At 41.5% G+C, this 6,000-nt stretch overlaps 1 protein-coding gene across 3 annotated transcripts in view; it reads left to right on the top strand.

Moving 5' to 3' along the window:
- Positions 1-2,320: 2,320 nt before the first annotated feature.
- The window catches only part of LOC124114812, a 65,677-nt gene continuing 61,997 nt past the window's right edge, over positions 2,321-6,000 (top strand). For all 3 annotated transcript variants that reach the window (XM_046475592.1, XM_046475591.1, XM_048399948.1), the window contains exon 1: positions 2,321-2,419. The gene's annotated coding sequence lies outside the window, so the exon portion shown is untranslated. The remainder of the gene's footprint in view (positions 2,420-6,000) is intronic.

Below are 6,000 nucleotides of genomic sequence, written 5' to 3'. Positions count from 1 at the left end.
ACACTTTGGTGGATGGTTACAATGACCTACCACCTGCTTTTGCCTCTCACGTACTTGACTTATGGAAAACAAGTGATATCACACATATTTCTATCAATTTAAAAATGTATGTGTGAAGTACCTATTGCAATTTGTAACACACATTTATTGTTTAAATATAATAGATGACTCGATCTGTATAATTGTCTCTTAAACATATTGCGGGATAGCGTCTATCAAAGTACCAGTACTAAAGTTACTGATTTAAATAATGTTTGTATGTCTTTATATTTAATCCATATATGCATAGGACAAGTTATCAGAACTGCAGTATATAAATTATACAAGGAGTTGTTTGATCATTAGACAGACCAACGCGAAATGAACATTTTTAAAAAGAAAATTAATCAGAACTAGATTATGAATCGTTTTACTCCAGCCGGCACGAATTAGAGACCTGGTCCCACTTGCACAAAGCGATCTTAGCGCTAAGACTATTGTAAGCATATGCTAAAGTATGGGAGTTACGATCATCTTAGCGCTAAGATCGCTTTGTGCAAGTGGGCCCTGGTCTTCATATTTGACCAGTTTGGTTTCAGCCAACAGCTAATGGAGGCTCGGCTTCTGATCGTTGAATATGCTACATGTTAGTAATAAGGTTTTGTTTGTTGTTTAGCGCCGCGCTCAGCAATACGATAGTTTCACAGGTTTTGTTTAGCGCCGCGCTCAGCAATATTCCAGCTATATGGCGGTGGTCTGTAAATAATCGAGTCTGGACCAGACAATCCATTGATTGACATCATGAGCATCGGTACAGGCAATTGGGATACGATGACATGTATCAACCAAGTCAGCGCACCTGACCACCCGATCCCGTAAGTCGCCTCTTACGACAAACATAGTCGCCTTTTATGGCATGCATGGCTTGCTGAAGACCTATTCTACTCCGGATCTTCACGGGTACTAACTGATAATGAAGCCTCGTAGAAAGCTATTGGCATATATCAGTTGCTGGTTACATTATGGGGGAGTCTTGACATTATGTTAAAGGGAAGGAAATTCCGAGTTAAAGGTTTGATGTAGACGAAATCCCGACAGTTTCGACAAAAATATTCCTGGTACATGAAACCATCACTTGATGTGGCCTTAAATCATCAGATGAGATGGGCGAAAGTTATTTAGGCGTTCGCAAGTACTATCGGAAACTTTCCCCCTGTTCAATTCCGGGTCATTTCTAGTGTCCACGGCCATGATATTGCTTGACTGATGTTGAAGTGGTGTATCACAATCCCTACTCAGTGACTCTGATGAAAATAATTAAATTCTCCTACGAGTTATGAACATGAAATCACATATGTTTATTTGATTGATCTGTGTATCTATACGGGGGCGGTATTGTCTAAGGTGACTCAACTGGCGGTGCAATTCCCGTGTTGATTCAGCTGAAAAACTGGTAAAATATGTGACAAGCCAACTCGCTCACCATTGTCACCATGACGTCACAATCAAATGACATCGCTAATGGCTTGGCGACTGAAGCTTAGACACTGCTTATTACTGTCTAATGATGATGGATGATAAATAAAATCTCACCCTCGTGTCTTTTGATGTCAAATATATCAACACTCGTTGATAAAAGTGTAAAAGCTCCCCGGCAAGCCTTGGAGTTTTTTCAATTTTATCAACTTATGACGATATATTTCATATCAAAAGGCTCGCGCATGTCGAGGCCACGCAGACATGTTAACGACTTATGAAGGATTTCCGGTTTTAACAATATGTATGAATAAGGACGAGCTTGGCGGGGGGGGGGGGGGGGGGGGGGTTGGTGGTTTGTTTCGCCCACTCCACATGCTATGCTATGCGATAAGCTGTTGTGTGTATTCATGAGGCATGTGATAACTTTTATATCATCACATGGACAACGTTTACACATGCATGCTTTGATTACTGAAACAACCATTTTTCTTTATCTTATCTTATGATAAAGATGTTATTTTACTTATTCAATCAAAGGCATTGGGAAATGTGATGTCCGGACCCTTGTTATCCCCAAACCCCTCGCCACTGTTCAACCTCATTGCAACGGGCCTCGTAAATCCGGACACAACGCATTCCGGCCAAATGCTGGTGGAGACAGGATGTGGCCCTGTTACCATGACTCGTTTATCACGATGGTAATGATTTGAAAAGACTTGTCCGGTTTAACAGGGTCCTAGATTGAATCCTTCCAGTCAAGTAAATACATCTTGATATTTGATATGTAAAGTATAATGACAGCAGTTGAATCATCAAGCTTAAAAATAGAATCAGGGAATTCCCCTTTTCTGAACTCGTAACCGCGCCAATAGGTAGCGACGGGACAGCAATGGCGCCGAGCAAGTCGAACTATGGTCACGCGATATTATGGTATACTGAGTGTGTCTAACACAATTTCTAGGTGAGTTGAATATTAATACACTTATGTGAGTTGACATGTACAAATAATACTGTAACATTCCACCCAGATATGTTAGTGTCTCTTCGTTCACCGTGATACGATTCTGTTACGGTGTGGAAATCACTGATTTGCGGAGATCTGTCATTGACACACAACAGTGTTTGGAGTTTTAACCCGGGCTGAGGCCATTCACTAGATATGGTGTCTTACGTCACAATTTCTGGAAGTGACATGTTGTTCTCAGTATTAGATAAACAGGATACCGGTATGTTAGTTTAGTTACGTTATCTTGTTCAGTGTCCCCTATATTTGGAGCATGACAACGTCAGAAACACTGACCCGTGCCACAAGCTCATGCACAAAAGCACGCGCGTGCACCACAGGAACTCGATATTGATCTTCTGTGGCGTGCACTTACTTCGCTATGAAGCAGGCGGCATGTTGTCGTCTGATTAATGGTAATCAAAATATTTATTTGAGGTATGTTGACCCTTGACACATGTGTAGACTTTATCATGTGTATGTATTTTGAGCTGGTGAATATCCTGCATTAGGAATTAACACTGCACGAAGCAAACCTTGGCAAGCTATTTCCTACAGTGTTTATTCGTAATACAGGATATATTTACTCGGTGACGATACAGTTAACCCGAACTTAGGTTAGTCAAGTGATATATTGATAATGACAATAACAAAACAAACCTCCATTTTTACACTACAAGTTGCTAAAGTAAAATTTATATCTTTCTCAGTTTCTGAATATGCGTGTGTGCAGGGTGTGGAGTCATCTCAGACATCACATCATTACCTTGTCAGTTTGCTGACGGGGGTTAAGCTCTTTGGTCATGTGGACAAGATGTCTGACCTCGGATGCGAAGATCCCTCAGGGTTAGAAACAAAAATTTGTCCACTAGTCCGTATAATGATAACATACAGCAAAACCCTTAAAACGGGCCAATTTCTACTAGTCCTTAGGATACCTTTACTATTGGGCAGTTTGGTAAGCACTACAGGACTAGTGCCAATTTCTAACGCTGTCCCTGGTTCGAATCCCATCACGGGACTCGGAAATTTTATGGCCGCTACACATGCATTCATTTTACATGTATGGGGAAAGATAAAGCTTCAATCAGTTTGAGTGTATGAATGATCAGATAGTTTTATACGTGTATCTAAATAGTTCTTGCCAGTGCTACGGGGCACGGGTGGCCCAGTCGTCTAAGGCACCGCGATTCGCTGTGAAGAGTTGCGACCCTTTGGCATGCCAGAAACCTATGATTGTGGGTTCGAATCCCGGTTCGCCCCGATTATGTTTCTAGGTTTGTCAGCACCATACCCGTGCTCGTGGGTTTCACTAAAGTGGTAAACGTCTGCGACCTGCATCACTTCGGGCTTTCCTCCCACATTAAGCTGACACGCCGTGATATAACTGGAATAATGTTAAAAGCGGCGTTAATCCCAACTCACTCACTCACTCTTGCCAGTGCTCCAGTAACACAATTCCTAATTGGACATTTTGTACCCAACTCATGAGACCTGCAGTGGGTACCCGGGTAGGGTTGGGTAACAGGGGCATCGGGTACGTGGGTAATAACTTTGGATGCGTCTCAGCCCCAAAACACACAAACACGATAACCTCCTTATGATATATTATAACATAATTTCTTAAATTCTGTAGTCGAAATACCTGTTCCCATCTCTTTCATTTGATACCTAAACATAACAAGTTTTCCTGAGTGAGTGAGTAGGGTTTTACGCCGCTTTTAGCAATATTCCAGCAATATATATGGCAACAGGGGACACCAAAAATGGGTTTCACACACTGTACCCATGGGATTCGAACCCGGGTCTTCGGTGTGACGAGTGAATGCTTAAACCACTAGGCTACCCGACCGCCCCACAGACTTTACTGGAATGCAGACCGCCTCCGTGGTCTAGTGGTAGAGCATCCGCCCGGAGAGCGGAAGGTCCGTGGTTCAATCCCCGGCTGCATCATACCAAAGGACGTTAAAAGATTGTACTTGTTGTTACCCTGTCTGGCGCTCGGAATTAAGGGGCTAAAACAAGGACTGGTCGGCTCGGAGTCAGTATACTGTGTCTGAGTGGGATATTCATGTTAAACTGCGGCATGGTATCTCAGTGAGCTAGCACTATAAATCGGCATCAGTCCGGACTAGTACAAGCAGCCACACAAACACACACACGTACATGCACGTCCCTATATAAGTGCAATAATCTTGGACGCGACATTAAACCCCATTTTACCTCACCTCCTGGAATGCACATATCAATATATATATATTACCTCAGAAGGTCAGTGATTGGTCAGTTGGACATTGACAACAGTCAATTAAGTTCTAACTGAAACCTGTTCTTACAGACAGTGGAATAATTACCATTTAGGCAAAGAGACATTATGCATACGTCATAATGTTTCTACTTGCTTTAATTGTGGCAATCCATCTACCCGTAGAGTGATTGCCCTTTATCAAAGGGAAGCTATTCTAGTCCATGAGACATCATGTTTGTTAAGAGTCTGCCTGACCTGTTATAACGTTATGAAATGAAGGCTGATGTCCGCACAACGACAAAATGAAACAAGTTAACGTTACTAACATTTATACTTAGGCTTAACTGTTTTGAAGTGGAGAAAAGACTGCAGACATCTTCAAGCTCAGATATGAAAACTTATGCTGTTTTGCAATATATCTCTCCAATGTTGCTAAAACGATAATGATAACAATTATGTCAGTAATTTGTCAGGATCTCCGATGGTTAATTTGACTCAATTGCCAATAAACAAGGGCAGCGCCATGTTTGTTTGTAAACACTGAAAGTATAGTACCTACCTGACCTTTTGTATTTGCATATATATTACTGGTGGGACGATTCACCGATGCATCAGTGGATCGCGATTTTTTACTTCCCGATACAAGTATCAATCACAGTGGCACACTAAGTGAAAAGTATCGATTCTTACTTTAAACGTTTTCTTGAATAAGTGTTACACCAAACACTACTTAATAGTGAAAATGAGTAGTGAAAACATAAATATTTTCTGCCATTGTGCCATATCGGACACTGCCAACTGTTAATCATTAGTGTGCCAGGTATTTTTCAATCCTGTCTATGAAAAAGATGGCTTACACACCACATGCAAGTATCACGATACGTATCGGTTCGTGAGCAAGGTATCGTGATACATATGGGAACTCACAGTTGGTGTATTGTCCCAGCTCTAATATTTATGCCTCTATTACCCCAACAGATGCCGTTTATATCCAGAGGCTTTATTGAATAGCATGAGAAGGTGACTCAGATAGACTTGCTTCAGTAAACAAGTTCATGTCACCAACAGGTCCCACATTATATTTCAAGGTTGTTCTATATCACAGTGGGGAGCAAGATAAAACACTGTGCCTACTTCACAGCAGAGAGAGCTGCACCTGCTCAACTCTCACCTCCTAAGATTACATGCACAATGATATAACCTTGCACAAGCCTACCATAATTCCTCAATTAATTGGCTGTTTCCATTAAGATGCCCAGGTCTTGATTAAGATGGTTTTGTATTAAGAGCT

The sequence above is a fragment of the Haliotis rufescens genome, unplaced genomic scaffold, assembly GCF_023055435.1.
Source record: "Haliotis rufescens isolate VD_foot unplaced genomic scaffold, xgHalRufe1.0.p SCAF_2, whole genome shotgun sequence".
In the NCBI taxonomy this organism is placed as follows: domain Eukaryota; kingdom Metazoa; phylum Mollusca; class Gastropoda; order Lepetellida; family Haliotidae; genus Haliotis; species Haliotis rufescens.
Note: the sequence above shows the minus strand (reverse complement) of the source record. Positions and strands in the feature narration are given on the sequence as shown.